This window comes from Dromiciops gliroides, chromosome 1, assembly GCF_019393635.1.
Source record: "Dromiciops gliroides isolate mDroGli1 chromosome 1, mDroGli1.pri, whole genome shotgun sequence".
Taxonomy (NCBI): Eukaryota; Metazoa; Chordata; class Mammalia; order Microbiotheria; family Microbiotheriidae; genus Dromiciops; species Dromiciops gliroides.
Window position 1 is genome coordinate 446,124,444 of NC_057861.1, and position 20,695 is coordinate 446,145,138.

A 20,695-nucleotide genomic window follows, 5' to 3' on the forward strand; every position below is an offset into this window, starting at 1 on the left:
GTCCCAGGACTTCTTTAATTTTTCCTCTTCCTTCATATAGCTAAAGAAAAGCCATTTAAAAAATGTTCTTAACTTTCCTTACTAGCTAGTCTCAACTAATTCTGAGCTTTAGACTTCTGGATACTACTGTTAGGTATCTATGTCATGGTTTTATGTTCATCTTTTGATATATGCCATTGCTTTTACCTTTTATTTATGTCTCATGCATATTTGGATTACGAATTTCTCTTAGTCTTTTTAAACAAATCTTCCTTTTCTTCCTTATCAGAATTATTTCTCTTTGGGTATGCAGAAGTTCAATCTTGAGAGTTTGTCTGGATTGACTTGAAAAGGAATTGACTTGATAGAAAATTCACGAGATCGTATCTATACATTCTTTGAAACTTTGAAATCTTTCCCCAAGTCTAGAGTATACATCAGATTAAGTTTAGCTTTTCTCTTTTCTGTTGTGTTATTCATTTGTTCAGTCATGTCTGGCTCTTCATGACCTTATGGACCATAGCTCACCAAACCCTTCCATCCTGTGCTATCTTTAGAAGTCTATCCAAGTTCATGTTCATTGTTTCCATAACACTGTCTACCCATCCCATCTTCTGTTGTCCCTTTTTCCTTTTTTTCTTTAATCTTTCCCAACATCAGGGGATTTTCCAATGAGTCCAGTTTTCTCATTATGTGGCCAAAGAATTTAAGCTTCAGTTCTATTATTTGATCTTCCAGTCAATAGTCTAAATTAATTTCTTTTAAGTATTGACTTTTTTTGACTTCCTTGTTGTCCAAGGGACTCTTAAAAGTCTTCTTCAGCACCACAATTTGAAAGCATCTGTGGTGCTCAGCTTTCCTCATAGTTCAATTCTCATAGCCATACATCACTTCTGGAAAAACAAAACCAAAAAACAAACAAACCAAAAACCCCACAACATAGCTTTGGCTATATGCACTGTTGTTGGCAAGGTGATGTCTCAGCTTTTTAGGATGCTATCCAGATCTGCCTTAGTTTTCCTTCCAAGAAGCAAGCATCTTTTAATTTCATGGCCACAGTCACTATCTACAGTGATCTTTGAACCCAATAATATAATACCTGACACTACTTCCATTTATTATCCCTCAATTTGTCAGGAAGTAATGGGACCAGTTGTCATGATCTTCTCTCTTCTACATTATTATTGTTTTTGTTATAAATTCTGATATGAATGAGTCACTTCTCCTCAAAGTTTTCATAATTTGTAATGCAGTAATGAATTATTCCTTGTTGAAGATTATGACCAGAATAGTGTTTTTTACATGCTTCTCCTTTCCTTCTTTCTTTCTTTCTTTCTTTCTTTCTTTCTTTCTTTCTTTCTTTCTTTCTTTCTTTCTTTCTTTCTTTCTTTCTTTCTTTCTTTCTTTCTTTCTTTCTTTCTTTCTTTCTTTCTTTCTTTCTTTCTTTCTTTCTTTCTTTCTTTCTTTCTTTCTTCCTTCCTTCCTTCCTTCCTTCCTTCCTTCCTTCCTTCCTTCCTTCCTTCCTTCCTTCCTTCCTTCCTTCCTTTCTTTTTTTTTTTTTGTGGGGCAATCAGGGTTAAATGACTTGCCCAGGGTCACACAGCTAGTAAGTGTCAAGTGTCTGAGGCCAGCTTTTTTAACTCAGGTCTTCCTTAATTCAGGGCTAGTGCTTTATCCTTTGTACCACCTAGCTGCCTCTGAAGCTTATCCTTTTGAAGCCAAGACATTACTAGCTTTTATGCTTTTGGAAGAAATAGATATCACTAGCTATTATACTTTTGGCTCCAGCAGATGTCCAGATGATTGAGAACTCTGATCATTACTATTATATGTAATCTTTCCATTACAGATTTATGATCTATTTCTTGAATTCCTCATTGATTTGCTCTTATCTGTTTCCTCTATGGCAATTGTGCTCACTCTCGCTCTCGCTCTCTCTCCACAGCTAGTAAGTGTCAAGTGTCTGAGGCCAGATTTGAACTCCGGTCCTCCTGAATCCAGGGCCAGTGCTTTATCCAAACTTTATTATTCTCAGGACCCCCTTTCTCTCTTAAAAATTGAGAACCCCAATGAGCTTTTGTTTATGTAGGCCATTTCAATTAATATTTGCCATACTATAAATTAAAATGTCTTAGCATCATTCTAAAAATAGTTTGAACTCACAGGCTCCCCCAAAATGACCCAAGGTGTCCCTGTACCACACTTTGGGAAGTGCCATATAATGCAATGATCATATCACTTCTACCTCTGCTGTAATTAACATCTCCAGACTCTCTACCATATACTTAATCTTGTATTTCCTCATATAAATATCATCATTTTATTATAAAATGTTATACCCTTCTATTAATTTTGAATAAGCAAAGTCTTCCAGAGCTACACTCCAGCTTTGAATCCAATCCACTGTGTCTCAGTGATACCAGGGGACTTCATATGTGATTTCATTGTAATAGGAAATTTACAAATGAGAAGATTCTACATAACAAAGCAGTTCAGCAAGTTATCTTCTATTTATAGTTTTAAATACTGAGAGGTTAAATTACTTGCCCAGAGATGAAATTTGCTTCCTTGATTTGTGTTAAGACACCTGCTCTCACTTTTTTTTTTGGATCTAATCTTTTTTTGGCATCTCTATTGTTATTCTTCTTTCTACATTGTAGTTACTCTCTTATGTTAGACACACTTAAATAGTACCCCCCTCCTTACTTTTCAGTTTAAAGTCTTTTTGATAAAACAGCAAGACTCAAAGCAAATACATTTTTACTCATCCTTGTTAGGTGTCCATCATTCCTGGCAGAGTACACAATTCCTATATTTTAAGCCATTGTCCAGAAATCTAATACTTGTTCCACAAGACATTTAGAAAAAATAAATTTTCATTGATATGATTTGATTTTTATAGCCTATGTTTCACATTGTATGCCTTCCATAATGCCTCTCAAGTGGAAGAGGAAGAAAATATGTTCAGCAAAAGAAACATATCTATGCATATGTGTGTAAGTGTATATATGTATATGGATATAGATAATTTGATGTTATAGGCCATAATCTATATCCATGATTCCCTACCTCTGCAAAGATATGAAGGGAGAGATTATTATTATTATTATTATTATTATTATTATTATTATTATTATTGCAGGACAATGAGGGTTAAGTGACTTGCCCAGGGTCACACAGCTAGTAAATGTCAAGTTTCTGAGGCCAGATTTGAACTCAGGTCCTCCTGACTCCAGGGACAGTGCTTTATTCACTGTGCCACCTAGCTCACCGCCCCCCCCCCAAGGATATTATCTTAACTTGTTCACTTCCTAAATGTAGCTAGTAGCTACCAAAGCAGTCATATTTTTTTAAGAAAAGAAAGAAAATGTGAAAAGAAAGAGAAAAATTGTTAAGCTTTTAACAGAGAGTAAAGAGACATCTTAAAAATGATTATTATTGTGGGGGTCAGATAATTTACTCATTTGAACTGCAAAGTTCAAAATCAACACTAAAATAACTCTCTCTCCCCGCAACAAATCCAAGGTGGTTTTGATGACTCTCCGAGGACTTTCTGTGTTGCTGAATATTGTACATGTAGAAGGAAATATGATTCCTGATTGGTCAAGAGACAGAGGGGAAAATAAGAGAAGTGGAGCACCACAGAGATGAAGTGAAAGGCCATGTGAAGACATTGAATGGTATATAGGAAGCCTTCCCAGAAATTCAGGCGTGTGGGGAAATCTGGTATTCCGTAATTACCCCTGAGCCTGGACCCATAGAGATCAAGATGACTAGACTCTTTGGAACAGATTATTGTCTCCTTGATTGAACTGTGATTTAATCTAACTCCCTTTTTGAAAAACCCATTTCCTCTTGAAAATTTTCTTGTCTAAACTAATCTGTATAACCTAACCAGTTACTATTTTACTATAAACTTTGATAGATATATTTTCTCACTCTCTCCATTTCTTTTTGTGTAATAAGTGTTTGGGGTAAGGAAGCTAAGCTATGAGAGAGCTATAAGTGGCTTCTCTATCCTTTGGAACAGTCGAATAAATGGACTTTTATCCTGCCCCCAAAGAGACTTCAAATATCTAATATGTAGTAGGATAAATAAAATTCTAGCCAAATAACCCTCTTGGAGGTAAGAAAGTGAACTCAGCCATAGCCTTCCCCCTGTTGCACACAAAGGTAGAAATTACAGTCTCTACAGAGATAGAGTGGGCTAGATCCCCATCCTATCTATTTAAATACATATATGCCTGTGACACGTTTCTCTGGGTTCTGGTGGCTTAGTACAATCTGTTATAACAATAACAGTCTTTTATATGTGGACCTCATATTTTTTACTACTTCCCCATGCTGTTATGTTTTTCACATGTTGCCCTGCCCTTATATTAAATGGGTATATGATGGGGCATCTGTTTCCTGTGATGCCCACCATGCTATGCTGGACAATTTTCCATATTAGAAAAGAATAGTAATTCAAGCAATAACCACAGCTTCAATTCAACTCATTTAAATTGGTTATCAATATAAAAATATAAAATTGATAAAGGCAAAAAAAAACCATTATCAAGGACTAGATCACTAGTTCTTGTATATATTTAACTAATATTACAATGAGATAAAAAAGTCCTGAAAGTAGCTCATTTAGAAACCTATGATTTCCTTGGCAAGTGGAGAAATCTGATGTACTATTGCAGCACTGGTTTAGGATATAAGTTCATTTGCAAAATGTTACAGGAGACACAGCAAAATGGCAGGGGAGCTGGGGAAGGGAAGGAATAAATATTTCTATAGTCTCTACTACATTTCAGGCACTGGGCTAAGTAAGCACTTTACAAATATTATCCTATTTAATCCTCACTACAACCCTGAAAGATAGGTCCTTTTACATTTAAGGAAACCGAGGCAGACAGAGGTTAAATGACTTGCCCAGGGTCATATAACTGGGAAGAGTCTTAGGTCTCATTTGAACTTAAGTCGTCCTGACTTCAGGCCCAGTGTTCTATCCATTGTCCCACCTAGCTGCCTCTGGAAAGAGTGCTGGATGTACAACTAAAGCATATAGGTGAAAATTTCATTTTTGCAAATATTCAGGGGAATATACTAAAGATACTTATACCTATAATTCTTAATTTCTTCATCTGTAAAATGAAACTATTTGATTAAAGAAATTTGACTAAAGGAATGATCTCTACGATCTTACAATTCTGAGGTGGTAGAAGATTATGAAGGAAGAAGAGGAGAAGGAGGAGGAGGGGGAGAAAGTGGAAGAGGAGGAGGAATTGGAAAACAAAGAGGGAAAGGAGGAAGAGAGGAGGAGGAGGAAGAAGAGGAAGAAGAAGAGGAGAAAGAGAAGAGGAGGAGGACAAGGAGGTAGAAGACAAGGAAGACGAGAAAGAGGAGGAAGAGAAAGATAATTCATCAGTATTTTTATAATAAATTTTTCATCACCAATAATAGTGTAACAGCATTTGGACCTTTATCCTTCAGTCACTGATGTGCTATATTAATATGTCAAATAGCACTAAAGGATAAAAACATACAGCTGGGCTAGACCAAGTACACTTTGAAGAGATCTAAGTGACACAGCTTTGAAAGCAGTGAGCTACTGATTTTCAAGATCTCTAAAGAGGAGGATATACCAAATCACTGGAAAAATTGTGGGTATTGTTATTATTATTATTATTAAAAGTTCATTGTGGAAGGGGGCAGCTAGGTTTTGCAGTGGATAAAGCACCGGTCCTGGATTCAGGAGGACCTGAGTTCAAATCCAGCCTCAGATACTTGATACTTACTAGCTGTGTGACCCTGGGCAAGTCACTTAACCCTCATTGCCCTACAAAAACAAGCAAACAAAACAAAACAAAACAAAACAAAAGTTCATTGTGGGGCAGCTAGGTGGTGCAGTGGATAGAGCACTAGCCCTGGATTCAGGAGGACCTGAGTTCAAATCAGGCCTCAGACACTTAACACTTACTAGCTGTGTGACCCAGGGCAAGTCACTTAACCCCAACTGCCTCACCAAAAAACAAAACAAAACAAAACAAAAAGGTCATTGAGACCATAGCAAGAACTTCTGACTAATCTGCATATGTTGTCATCACTATACACTTTGTAATAGATACATTAATGTTATTCATGGTGAAAATATGAGGAGGACGTGGGAAGGTTTTAAGAAATGTACTATAAGGCAGCTAGGTGGTTCAGTGGATAAAGCACCAGCCCTGGATTCAGCAGGATCTGAGTTCAAATCCGGCCTCAGACACTTGATACTTACAAGCTGTGTGACCCTCGGCAAGTCACTTAACCCTCATTGCCCCACCCCCAAAAATATACTATAGCAGACCACATTTTTATAGTCCCACAATTGATTAAAAAGGTTTGGAGCATACATAATCCCATTATGTTTTTCATTTGCAGATTATCTTTTTAAAAAGCATTTGGCTTGGTAGAGTGAAATACATTCTTAAAAGATCTACTCCTAAGAAGTGTCTTTCATGTATACACTAAGATCATAGAGGATTCTTTGGTAGATGTGATGTGCATAGCTAGGTGGTAGAGTGCAGGGCCTGGAGTCAGGAAGACCAGATATCAAATATGGTCTTAGACACTTACTAGCTCCATGCCCCTGGGCAAGTCATTTAACTCTGTTTGCTACAGTTTCTTCATCTTTAAAATGGGGATAATAATGCCATCTACCTCCCAGGGATATTGTGAAGATCAAATGAGATGATAATTGTAAAATGCTTAACAAAACACCTTGCATAAAATAAGTATTATATAAATGTTAGCTATTATTATTATATGAAAGTAGAGAGAATTGAATTCAATGATCCTCTGATTATAAATAAGGAGTAAGGCATATAAGAAACACACATATATGTGTGTGTATATATATATATATATGTATATATGTATATACAGAAACAGAGAGAGAGAAATAAAGAGAGAAAGAAGAGACACAGAGAGAGAGAGAAACAAAGAGAGAGTTGATTCAAATGGAAGCATTCTCTATAGATGCTGAGGTCCTATTTATGGATATCATGGTTTTTGTTATAAGCCCTTGCCTTCTCCATGAGATCCATGACTATTTAAAAAAGATGGGTTTATATCACACAAGGAAAACCAATTAGACAGACAGATAGATGGGATAGATATATAGATGGATAGATAGATGATAGATGATAGATAGATGATAGATGGATAGATAGAGAGATAGATGATACATAGATAGATAGGTGGATAGCTGGATAGATAGAAAGATAGATAGAAAGATAGATAGATAGACAGACAGACAGACAGACAGACAGACAGACAGACAGACAGACAGACAGATAGATAGATAGATAGATAGATAGATAGATAGATAGATAGATAGATAGATGGATGGATGGATAGAAAGATAGATAGGAAGGCAGGTAGGCAGGAAGGCAAGTAGAGAATGGCTGGATAGATGATAAAGAATGGCTATTGACCAGTCTGTATCATTAAGTTCCCAACCCACTGAATTATTCCATTGATACATATATCTTGAAACAGTGCTGCAGCTGGACATTTTTCATTAAATAGTCAGAATAAGATATGAGGAAGAAAACAGGTTGGACTACATTTGAGAAATTACAATACTTTTAATGATCACAAGCTTCTTCCTGTCAGGAAAAAAATATCAATGCCATCATTCTTCCAGTGGTGCTGCATGGCTGTGAATCATGGACCACAGTCTGTGAAGAATCAAAATTACAGTTGACCCAGAGGGCAACAGAGAGATGTATGGTGGTCACAAATGGGCTGCAGCATATAACCAAGATGACTTGTGGGCAAGATATGTCATGAAGGATATGACCCAGGAAATGCATGATTAGAAAAGAAGATAGTTTGGTAATATAGCGAGAGGTGAAGATAAAAAATGGGTTCCCTAGGAATTACATTGGTACCCATATAGTGTTAAAGCCCCACACTGAAGCCTCCTCCATGTGGGATCCATGGGAGGGCATGTACAAAGATTGCACAGGATGAGAAGATGTGGGTAGATGATGATTAGCACTGTGGGAGAGCTTATTCACATTGATGAGATCAGAGACCCATTGAGCTATTGAAAATTTGAAATTTCCACAGCCCTTAGCACTGTCACATATTATAGTGTTTAATATAGCTGTTTGAATTGAATTGTATGCTCTTTAAAATTATTATTGAATCAGATAACCTCATTCTTTCCATACAAATAGAATCCTTTTGAAATACCCGATCATGATTCCCCCTTGTCTCCTCTTCTTCCACTCTCATTTTTGTCACTTTCTAGATAAAGAACCTATTGTGACAATATATTTTTGGAGGTTAAAGTCCACTGATCATAGCCTGTTTCTCTTTCCCCTCTCCTTATTGTTCTCACTTTACCTATCCCCTCTCTTCTTGTTGTTGTTCAGTTGTGATCAACTCTTCAGGACCCCTATTTTTTTTTTTTTTTTGATAGTGGTTTAACATTTCCTTCTCCAGCTCATTTTATAGATGAAGCAAACAGGGTTAAGTGACTTACCCATGGTCACACATCTAGGAAATGTTTGATACCAGATTTGAACTCAGGAAATCTTCCTGACTCTAGGCCTGATACTCTTATCTACTGTGCCAGCTAGCTGCTCAAACCCTCGCTTACAACTCTTCTCCTACAACTTTATTACTGACCAATTTTCTTACTACAGTATATCCCAAAAAGCTTTTTGTAGTTTTAGGCTTTAAAATCTTAAACCTGCACCAGGACTTTTGGAATAGACTCTATTTCTTGTAGTAGTTCAGGCTCTGCACTACTCCTGGCAGGTTGAGTCCCCCAGAGTGTGACTATTGTATGTACCCTTAGGGTTCTAGGTTAGCTCTGAGAGGTTGGAGTTGTAGGAGAGATATTGGATGCCTCACTATTTCTAACCCTGAATATATGAACTGTTGCCAAGGCCTATTGATTTCACCTTTATAACATCTCTCTAATATGTTCCCTTTTCTCCTCTGACACTGCCAACACTCTAGTTCAGATGCTCATCACTTCATGCATGGATTATTGCAAAAGCAACTGGTGGTTCTATATGCCACTAAATCCCAGGTCTGATCATGTCACCTCCCTACTCCATAAACATCAGGGGTTCCCTATTGCCTCCATTAACAAATACAAAATGTTCTGTTTGGGATTCAAAGCCCTTCATAATATAGTGCCCTCCTACCTTTCCAGTCTCATTATACCTTCCTCTGCAATATCTACTCTTTTTTTGTTTGGTGGGGCATTGAGGGTTAAGTGATTTGCCCAGGGTCACACAGCTAGTAAGTGTCAAGTATCTGAGGCTGGATTTGAACTCAGGTCCTCCTGAATCCAGGGCCAGTGCTTTATCCACTGCTCCACCTAGCTGCCCCAATATCTACTCTTTGATCCAGTGACATTGGGAGTTTGGCTGGTCCAAGTACAAAAAACTCCATTTCTCTGCTCTGGGCATTTTCTCTGACTGGCCCTCATGTCAGTGTGGTTCCTCTTTCAATCCAACTGCTAACCTCCCTGACTTCCTTTTAAGTCCTAACTAAAATCCCACCTTGTACAGGAACCTTCCCCAAACCCTCTTAATTGTAGTGCTTTTCTTCTTTTAATTATTTCTATTTATTCTGTGTATAGCTTGCTTTTTATATATTTGTTTACATGTCTCTCCCATTAGATGGTGAGCTCCTTGAGGGCAGGGAGTGTCTTTTGTTTCTTTTTGTATCCCTAGTTCTTAGTATATAGTAGGCACTTAGGAAATGTTTATTGCTTTATTGTTTATTCTCTCTTTCTAGAGATTATCACTTTCAATAGTGTACTTTCCCCTTATATTTGTCTATCAGTAAATCAGACAATTAGCTGTTAGAAAGATATATTTTGCTGGAGGGCAGCTAGGTGGCACAGTGAGTGCTGGGACTAGATTTAGGAAGACCTGATCCTGGGCTTAATGCTGTTTGCCTCAGTTTCCTCATCTGTAAAATGAGCTGGAGAAGGAAATGGCAAACTACTTCAGAATCTTTGCCAAGAAAACCCCAAATGAAAACCAAAACAAAACAAAAACAAAAAGGGGGCAGCTAGGTGGTGCAGTGGATAAAGCACCGGCCCTGCATTCAGGAGTACCTGAGTTCAAATCTAGCCTCAGACACTTGACACTTAGTAGCTGCGTGACCCTGGGCAAGTCACTTAACCTTCACTGCCCAGCAAAACAAACAAACAAACCAAAAAATCAAGAAAACCCCAAATGGCATCTGAAGAGTCAGACACAACTGAACAACAACAACATTTTACTGGAATGGCACAGTTGGTACCGTTGTTACAAAACATCACTTTCAAAGTCTATAACATTCTCTCACAAGTCCAGACAGCAACCAGGAGAAAATATGTTTGAGACTATTTTTCAAATATGTGGGAAAGGGTGAAATGTACAGTTTCTGAGAGTCCTTTTTCAGGAGTCTTCATAATGGTCTCCATAAGTATGGGTTTGACTTTTCTGCTGGGTTGCTTTTGGAGCTCTGAAGTTACCTTTCCTCCTCACATCAAGTTTCTCCCCATACTTCTGATGCAGTCATGGTGTCAGCTGCTCTGGGGACACTGCTTTGTTTTTTTGTTTTGTTTTGTTTCGTTTTGTTTTTTCGGGGCAATGGGGGTTAAGTGACTTGCCCAGGGTCACACAGCTAGTAAGTGTCAAGTGTCTGAGGCCAGATTTGAACTCAGGTCCTCCTGAATCCAGGGCTGGTGCTTTATCCACTGCGCCACCTAGCCACCCCCTGGGGACACTGCTAATACTAGGATACCAAAGAAAAAAATCCAAATCATTTGCTTCTCTGAAATTCAGAGTTCTTCAGCTAATGAGTGCAGCTGGGGAGGAGGATTAGTCTAAGACCAAGGCCAAGGCTCTTATCTTCTCATTCAATTCCTCCTTATATTTGGCTGGAACTGCTCTTTCCTGGATTGCTACTCTCCTGTATTATGGGTTTCAAATTGGGCTGCTGTTGTACACACACACATGAGTCACAAGATATGACCAAGGTTCCTCAAGCCATCTGAACACACTTCCTATGCAACATAACTCAAATTTATACATTGGATTTCATGGACATCTAAATCAATTGAGAGAGTTCTAGTACCATGTTTTGCAGTTAACGTTCTTTATATGTAATTTCAGTAAGTTCCTTTGTTTTAAGTCCTCTCTGTCTTACGGACTGACTGTTAAGGGAGAGCATACCTCCCTTATGAACACATGAGCTATACTTTTTCAAGAGCAGATATAGGCTGCAGTAGTAGTAACCCTCTGGGGAGTATTTCAGAAGAGCTGATATCTGGCCATTCTCTTATTGATCTCCACAGCAACCCTATTTGGGGGGCAGCTAGATGGCACAGTGGATAAAGTGCTAGTCAGGAAGACTTATCTTTCTCAGCTCAAATCTGGCCTCAGATACTAGCTGTTTGACACTACAAGTCACATAATCCTGTTTTCCTCAGTTTCCTTATCTGTAAAATGGGCTGGAGAAGGAAATGGCAAACCATTCCAGTATCTTTACCAAGAAAACCCCAAATGGGGTCACAAAAAGTTGGACATAGCTTAAAGGACTGACTGATAAAACAGGTTTTATTATTATTCCCATTTTAATTGTGGGTTAGATGAAGCTCAGAGAGATTAAGTGACTTGTCACAGCTAACAAGTTTCTGAGGTGAACCTCAAAACCTAGGGACCCCATCACCAGTATTCTATTCACTATGCCTCTTCATTATGATATGTTGTAACCTTATGGTCTTGAGAACCAAGCCATGATTACACTAGACTCAGAATTGAAAAGATCTGGGCTCAAATTCTGCCTAAGATACTTATAGTTGTGTGACCCTGGGCAAGGAATTAAACCCTATGTTTCTCCTTGTTTCCTGATCTGTAAAATGTAGTTCATCTGTAAAAAGAACTTGAGAGTCTCTGAAATTTATTCTAGTTCTAAATCTATGATGCTATGACTCAGAGGCTGCTTTAGAAAAACAGGTACTTTGGGTTCTTAAGCCCCTAATTGCTTACAATAGTGCAACAAACAGGGCCAATGATGAAATAAACAGCTGGGTTTGTTGGGCTGTGCATTAGAATTTGACAAGAGATTCAGTAGCTAAGCTCTGCAGGAGGAGGGAGCTACCTATTAACAAAATCGCATGTCTTTATTCAGCAAGAATAATGTCTTTCCCCCTATTGGGAGGGATATTTAGGGGGGAAATAGCCAACTATACCAGAAAGCAGACTAATGATCCATAATTCATGCTTATGTCATCTGTCAGCTATTGAAAATAATATTGGGTTAAGAATCTGAATATTTCTTGGTTGTTCCTGAATGAATCAGATTCAAAATGCTTTTCTCTGCTCATTTGTGTAGTGGCCTAAAATCACCTCATGTTGAGTAATGCTTTAACTAACCATTAACATGATTCAAAGAACAATCTTTCTGGAGAATTTCTTATAAGGGCCATTATTACTTGGTGACTTATAATGCTGAAAATGATCAGTATACCTCATGGAGGTGGTAGAATATTTGCTTTAAAATATTGCTCATAACAAAGGAATTTCATAGCTACATTTCTTCTGCAGAGCTGATTGATAGTACCATATCCTACATCTTATGAAGTGCTTAGTAATCAGGTCTTCAAAAGCATTCAGCCTTATCAAACAGAAGGAAGAGCAATTTAAATGACAGTATTCATAACAAACGTTCTCAAGGGGAAGGTTTACATAATCATGGGAATAGAAATGAACGTTACTTGCCATTTATTATTTTGGAATGCCTCTGTGAAGAGGGCTACAAATGAATCTGTCCATCCATTCTTAGCCATAGAACACTCTCTAATAGAACTCATCTGAACAAGGATTTTGAAATCTCCATCAACATAAGAAGAGTTTAGACTGTGATAGATACCTTTCATTTAGGCAATAATCACACACATTTTAATGATATTCCTCAAGGCTGAAGAACAAGAGGGAAGTATTTAATAATAAATAGTGTCCAGATCTTTGAAATATGCAGAAAAATCTTGCCTAAGGTGATTTAACCATAGAAGGAAGTGTTACAGGAAGAGACAGTCATATATAGTACATGAAAACATGAATCCATTTCGAATGTCCTTTTTCTCACTTATATTTGTTTGAACTTATAAAACAATTTAATTTTTTTAAACTGTAGGTACAGTTCTGGATAATTAAAAATGTTCTTAATGAAAATTACATGATCAAACTTAAAATTTTAAAAGTCCCTATGTCATAGGCTTATGATTTTTTAATTCTTAGCCAACAGACATAGCACATGATCTTAATGTTTATAAATCATATTTTTAACTACTTTGATTTCTCTTCTGGCATCTGGGCTAAAACACAGGCGTTCTCCAACAGGAGGGAAGACAGGATTTTCTTCCACCTAAATCACTTATGTTCTTCTAGTTATTTCACTTCACTCTTCGCTCTTCAGGCTGTATGTAAATAATAGGCCATTTAAGCAACTTTAATTATTAAGGGGTACCTAGTCAGGACTCTTGGATTTCAATCTAACTTGACAGAGCCTCTATAGTTTAGATATTATAAAGAATATGGCTTAGATTTAGGAAACGCGTTGAAATCCTGACTCTGACATTGATTAACTGTTTAATCTTGGACAAGTCACTGAGCCTCAGTTTCTTCAGCTGCAAGATAAGGAAAAAACACAGCAGCACTCATTAATTTATTGGATTGTTTGAAAGAGAGTACTTAGCCTCAAAAAATTATATGAATAGGGGCTATGGGCAGCTCTTCAAACAGGTGGATTTCTTGATTTCATATGTTGGGATTCTCAAAGAATAGTGCTAACCTTCACTTCAATGGTCAAATCTTCAATGTTATTTTTCCCTTGTCACCTTTTTCTATATTCCCTTATCTCAACTAAATGGGTGAAATGATTTTTTCAAAGCCTTTATATATTTGGATTTATTGTGGCAAGGAATAAATACATGTTGTAAGAGGGGGGATATTCTCGTCATTCAAGAAACCTCACTATTAGCTTTCCTCCTTTCTTGGTCCCAGCAATTTTATCCCTCCATAGTTCCCCAATTATAATTTCAAGGCAACAAGCAAAGTAGCTCCTAAATTGCCCCTGCTAAACACCGCAACACCGACCCAATTTAGGTCTCCTAGGCTAGTTATTTATCAGGTCTATGGTTCTAAAGAAAATATTTGCTTTAGATTTACTGAACTGAGCATATGTATAGAAAGAATTTGAGAACTATATTGAGAAACATACAAAAGGCAAAGAGCAGAGTTATTATGCCTTACAAAGGGTAAATGGTATTTTGCCCCAGGGTACCAGTATCCATGGTTCTAGGAAGAAGGATTGCCTCCTCCTTTGGAGGTTATCTCAGTTTATCTATTTTCTTCTTATAGCCCTTGTGCCTCTCCTCCTGTTCCTCTACTGGTATCAGGCTATAGCTACCAAGCCCAGTATCTGGTCATCAAAGCTGCTGCTGTGGTACAGATACCATCCTCTACAAGGCACAGCAGACCCCTCCCCACCCCAGGGTCTCCTCACTCAAGCTGCCACATAGTGCAGCCACCATGCCTAAATTCCCTTCACATGATGCAGATACCATCCAAGAATCCCATTAATGTTTTATCTTTGCCCTCTCACTCCAATGGGGAAGAAAAACATTCCCTTTTCTCATAAGACTTTACTTGCCATGTCCTTCCCAATACCCAATTATTTGTGCTCCAGATGAGATCACATTTATTTAAAGCTCTGGTAGGGAGTCAGTGTAGTAAAGAAAACAAATGTTAGACTAAAAGTCAGGGGAGACATGGGTTTGAATACCACCTCAGACACTTCCTACACACACACAAACACACACATATGTATGTGTATTTATATATTAGCTAATCACTAGCTTTGTATAATAATTTGTTTTGCAAAATGTTTTACAAATATTATTTCACTTCATTGTCACAACCATTGAAGGAAGGGAAGGGGGAGGCGGCAGTAGGTGCTATTATTATCCCTATTTTAAATATGAGGAAGGTGAGGTAGAAAGAGGTTAAGGAACTTGTCTAGGGTTGTCGTATCTGTTGATGAATTTTAAATCAAGTTTTCCTGACTTGAGGTTCATCCATCCATCCATCCATCCATCCATCCATCCATCCATCCATCCATCCATCCATCCATCCATCCATCTATCCATCATCTATCTATCTATCTATCTATCTATCTATCTATCTATCTATCTATCTATCTATCTATCTATCTATCTATCTATTGTCTACTATGTATATATTATAAATTGAAATAAATGACTATTTCTCTCTTGTATTGATAATCAATTATTTAATTAGGACCAGGATTTTTTTCATAAGCCTTCCCGTTGTTCAGTATCTGAAGAACATTGCTGATGATGAGATTGAATTAATTTTCTCCTCAATCTCATTCAGACCCCTCCCTGGTAAGGAAATCCATTGTGTTCTATACAGGTCTGGGTGGGAACAAATTATTTGATTAGATTGCCCAAGGCTAGACAATTTAAAAGTAAATGATATGATCAATGTTACATTTTCCCAGCACCTTATTAGAATAGGTCCACCTCTTGTTGTAATATTCATTCTTCTCATTAATTTTTAACCCACGGAGTTGATTGCTACCCTCAGGAATACCTACTCTTTCAATGCCATATGAACTATGAGCCAATTGCCATAATTTGTCTTTGGCATTTGAGAGTGGCACTGACCCATTTTGTTGGTAATTTGATATCACTAATAATACAATGTTTAATTAATTACAAAGAAATTACATCTCTTGAACCTTTTAAATGTCATAAGATATATACTCATATATTATATTATATATGTAATTTAAGTAGAAAAATACATATATTTAATGTATTAAAATAGTATATATATACAAAGATACATATACACACATACACATATATGTACATGTGTATATACACACACACACACACACACACACACACACACACATATATATATATATGGAGAGAGAGAGAGAAAAGATAGATTAATAGTTGGATAGATAGCATAGATACTACATCTTTTTCCCAAGTGATTTTGATTTATTCTGCTAGGTTTTGAAGGCCTTTTAGTTTATACATTTGGAAGATTTGAATATTTGGTATGACAATATTTATCATGAATATTATTCTTAAATTTTTATGGATCACTGTTTATGTGTAAGTATTTATGGAAAATATTTTAGCCTGAAATGATTCTTTAGTTCAATTACTTTTTGCTGGTTGAGTTCTCCAGGATATTTTGAAATCTATACTGATAGAGACATTTCACAAGAATCTAGCCAGTTTCCAATATACAATTCTAGCCAAGAGGCTCTTTTGTTAGGTATTTGGTATATGAAAAAAAAAGTACAGCCTGTGATAATGGGTTGCATAGTTGCTATCATTTGCTGGAATAATCTACATTCATTTAACCTCTAATTTCATGAGTGGGCTCCTTGAAAGAATTTGTTCACTAGTGTCTTTAGCAATGACCTCATCCTGAATCCCCAGAATCAATTCCCTCCTAAAAGAAATAAAGAAAACCATAAACTAGTCATTTGTCTGATATTTCTTTGTTACCATATTATGGACTAAGTGGAATGTGTATGTTACCCATAGAACATATTTTGATTATACTCTTCGATCTTTCCTACTTGATATACACTAACTAGGGATAAACTGCTCTGTTACATTGAATAAATCCTATGGCATCCATATATATTTCTTTTTCCTTTCTTTCCTTCCTTCTTTCTTTCTTTCTTGTGAGGCAATTGGGGCTAAGTGACTTGCCCAGGGTCACACAGCTAGTAAGTGTCAAGTGTCTGAGGGCGGATTTGAACTCAGGTCCTCCTGAATCCAGGACTGGTGCTTTATCCACTGTGCTATCTAGCTGCCCTATCCATATGTTTTTAACATTTACTATTGCTTGGGCAGGTGATATTTAATTATTACAAAAGTTTTTTTATGGGCTTTTTATCTGTTCATTATTTGTTCTATGAACATCTAAGTACCCTTTCTGAGGAGGAAGTTTTAATTTCATTGCTATATTAGGGCAATGAAATGGACCCTGAGATTCTAAAATATTATATGATAAGCCTTTTTTATATTTTTCAAATCTGTCATGGGATGTTTTACATTTCTCAAAATGTACACTGAGATTAGTTTTATGAATATATTAATGTTTTAAATATTTTCTCATTTAGTTATGATTTAAAGATACCAATAAATCAAATTCAGCTATAGTTGTCTCCTTAATAGCTTTATACATGATGAGTTTCATCTCGAGGTGACCCAAGTATTGTAAATACTGCCTTCATCCATTGGTTCACTTTGATGACCAGATTCAAACTGAAAACATTCAACCTCTATCTTTATTTGACATATATTGAAAATATTTCATTAATCAAGTCATCTATTTTTACATTATGTTCTAAATACCATTACAAAAATGTCATTACATTTTTATATCATTAAACAAAGACTTCACAGGATGAAGTAGCTTATTAAGGTGTTTTTGGTGGAGCCATATAACAGTGTTATTCATATGTGATTAATAAGATATTCTGGTACAATGTTCCACTTGTTTTGGTACAACTCCTCTCCAAATTTAATTCTACTCTTATTCATATTTACCTGTTTTAGGAGAAATTATAATGGATTAAAAGCAAGGCAGAATGGGGCAGGTAGGTGTTGCAGTGGATAAAACACCGACCCTGGATTCAGGAGGACCTGAGTTCAAATCCGGCCTCAGACACTTGACACTTAACTAGCTGTGTGACTCTGGGCAAGTCACCTAACCCTCCTTGCCCCACCTCATCCCCCAAATCCTTAAAAATGAGGCAGAAACTTAATGGATTTAACCTTTTTCTCTGATAGATACATCTTTTCTCTTATAGTTCTTGCTGTGGCCATGCCTGTCGTGCATCTTGCTATGTAAAGTTCCTAATTGTTTTTATGCTCTATGACAAATAATGTAAATTAATAAGTTTGTTCACAATGGTTATGGCAAATGTCAGCTCTTTTGAAATATTCTGTTCCAGTATAATTGTTTTAGTTTGATTCATCATCAAATTGTAACTTAAAAAAGAGAGAGCTTTTGGAAATTCCAGTCCAAGTATGTCTATCTCCTTTTGAAAATCACTTGTGACATCAGTATTGCCTTTTGTCATCTGTCCATTTCATTATTAGGCAGAATTTCTGGAGTTTGTGTTTTTTGAAGATTTTCAGTAACCTCAAGTTCTTTAATTTTTTTTTCCTTTTTGGACTTTAATAGTACCTTTATTTCATGCTTTTTCATTTAATATAACTTTAGGGAAGAAATTATTATATAGGTCAAATTTATACTTGTCAGTAATATAGTGTTTGATCCGGGAGTAAGGTTATTGGAAAAAATCCCAAAAGAATCTCTTGTGTATAATTCTTCTGTTATGGTATTGGGATATAATCAAAGTATTTATGAATTTGATCCATTTCATGTACACTCATGGTTTGCCCATGTTAGTGGCCAACACCATGTTCACTGAAACATTTCCCACATGTGGGATATTGCTATTTCTGATTTGTTGCGATGTCTTTCTTTTTTGTTTTATAAGAGCACGGAATGTCATTTGCTCCATTATTCTCCTTGATGGTTTCAAGCAGGGACAGCTTGCATCTCTATGCCTTGCTATCTATTTATTTGACTCTTGTTAAGGAGTAGCATCACATTAATAAGACTCGATACAAGCCTAATCAGTATTATTTCTAGACATCAGTTTATAAATATTTCTATTTCTTTCTGACTTATAAATATGAGTGACTCAGGGCATACAAACCCCTTGCTGTACATGACCCTAGTTGACATTCTTCTTCTTTGCAATCTTCTCCTTCCCCACATGGCAGAGGTGATGGGTTGAATTTTGGGAGGGTACATAATAATTATCATCATCTTCAATTATCATCATTCAGCATGACTAGTACAATATTCTTGAAGGTAATTTTAAATGGCTATTTTTCCAGAATATCCCATTCAGTGCTCATCAGGTTCTCTAGGATTCAGACAGTTAAAATATTCTTCCTATCTTTCAAAAACATATGCTATGTAAGCCTATGTTCCCACTAGAAAAGCTAATTTGGGAGTTGATTTTGGGTTTAAAAAAGAAAAAAAACAGTGGTTTTGTTATTCAGAATTATCTAAGTACTGACTGTATTTACATTGAATATAATTTTTCAACTTAAAAACCTTTGGGCTCTATTTAGCACCACATTCACTATATTTTGTTGTTGTTAAGTAGGTCATATTTTCAGCAAGAGCTTTAAGGAATGAAAGTTAATGTATTGATATGGTCTTTGTTTTCTTCCTCTACATTAGGAATCATCTATTCAAATTATGAAAGAGATTTAAATGAAGTTACTGTGCTACACCATGCTTCTAGACAGGAGGGATTTTGTGTCTTTGTTTTAGTAATCATGATGGCACTTATCCATGCTGACTGTGTTATTGGCATACAAAGCTAACTGTTCCCTATTACTAGAGGCCCTTTAATGTTTGTATTGAAATGCCACAAAATATTTTAACAAAGGCAATAGTTTGAGAAAGGCATTATTGTGTTTTCATTGCAACACATTATATCAATATCAGTCCTTCTGGATTTCCAAATTCTTCAGGAATTACTAGGTGCTTAACATCTTCTATATTTTGCCTTTTGAATATGAAAAATAGGAGTCTCATTACCAAAATTCATTTCATGTCATGAAAACCATGTGTCTATAAATACCTTTCCCTAAGGAATTCACAGACCTCAAAAGATACTTGTTCTAATTTTCCTCTTATGCAATCTTTGTCTCCTAGCAGTTTGGGACTCCCATGGACGAGAACATGTAGCTTGATGGCTTCTCAATAATCATATTCTTTGAATTGTACTGCCTCCTGAAGTTTCCCCTAGGAACATATGAATTAGAATAATTTTTAAGTATCTTCTAAGTATATTCACTTGCCTCCTGCAAGTAATTGAGATTATTATGACATTTAAACTCTCAGACACCTTATTACAAAAAGTAAAGAATAGGAAAAAGGACAGTCTTATATTAGGCAGCACTTACCATATTGAACTCTCCTATGTCCCTCCTCAGTAGTGCAGATATCTTTACAAATGACTCCTGATACAAATGGATAAACTTATAATAACCTGAGTGAGTTCCTATTATTGGTATTGCGATAGGTAGACTTAAAATCAGGATGTCCTAAGTTCAAATCCCATCTCATTCAGGAAACGAAACTTCCAGGGCCTGGATGCTGGTTCAAAATAAAACCTGATTAAAGTTTCTATCATGTGTGTAGCTCTAACCTCTTTTCATAAGAACATCTACTTTGTTTTTGTGGTGTTCTGAAAGAACTTATCTTGGATATCTATCAGTTTTTCTTAAGATAGCAAAATACTGAAATATTAGTTTTTTCCAAAAGCAAAGCCATGTTCTTAAGATGTAAGAATACTTGGATAATTGATATAGTTTCTTTAGGAATGGGTAAGGAAGATTGTTCTTAGTTTAGCTCCAAAGAATTTTGAAATGTAGGAGTAGATTCTTAAGTCTTAATAAAATCATACAATTTAAGCTTTTGCTGTAGTTCATTTAAGAATAGTATTGATCCCCTTGAAATTTAGAAAGGTTAATCATTGCCTGGTCTCCCTGTTTATTATGGATACTGTTTGG